Raw genomic sequence first — 785 nt, 5'->3', positions numbered from 1 at the left:
CTCTCTCTCACTCGAGAGAGAGAGAGAGAGAGAGAGAGAGAGAGAGAGAGAGAGAGAGAGAGAGAGATTTTATATTACCCGTATTCTTGTTCAGTTCACACAAACTAATAAACTGACTTCTACTTAAAAAGTGTTTTTTTTTTTTTTTTTACATTAGTTAAAAGAACTTTTCGCAAGTTGGATTTTTTTTTTGCAAAGTAATTGACTGAGGTGTTTATATTAAGACATTTCAGTCTATTTGAGCCATTAATCCGATTACTAGTGGATTGTTTGGTTGCATGTAAATGTACTGTAGCTAGTAGATGTTTCAGCACCATGGACAGAGCCACGCATCTGCAACTTCAGATCAGTATGGGAAACATGCTTTATATGTGCTGGAATGAGAGCTGTGAATAACACCAGCAAACGTACACTCAGCATAGGTGACAAGTTTATATCGCAGAATGTAAATAAGCAAAATTGCCAAATTTCCTCTACTGTATTCATCTTTTCTATTCCAAAGAGAGAGAGACGAGAGCCTGTGCGCTCAGCTGTCCTGACAATAGCAACTGCTAATGCGCCATTGTGACATGTTTTGGCTTACTATGTGAATAATGAGCTAATTACGTGTCCTCCATTGTGCATTGAGATAATCCTCAGTGAATAGGCGAAAATGATTGTGTTGTCATTTTCAAATTGTAAAGTAATGTTCAGCTAAACCAACTCCAGCAGCTTGAATTCCTCTTTTTGAGCGCCTGCCCCAGAGATCAGCCACTCCGGAGATCAGCAGCTCTGACAGCCTGTAG

The sequence above is a fragment of the Sinocyclocheilus anshuiensis genome, unplaced genomic scaffold, assembly GCF_001515605.1.
Source record: "Sinocyclocheilus anshuiensis isolate Anshui unplaced genomic scaffold, SAMN03320099.WGS_v1.1 scaffold205, whole genome shotgun sequence".
In the NCBI taxonomy this organism is placed as follows: Eukaryota; Metazoa; Chordata; class Actinopteri; order Cypriniformes; family Cyprinidae; genus Sinocyclocheilus; species Sinocyclocheilus anshuiensis.
Note: the sequence above shows the minus strand (reverse complement) of the source record.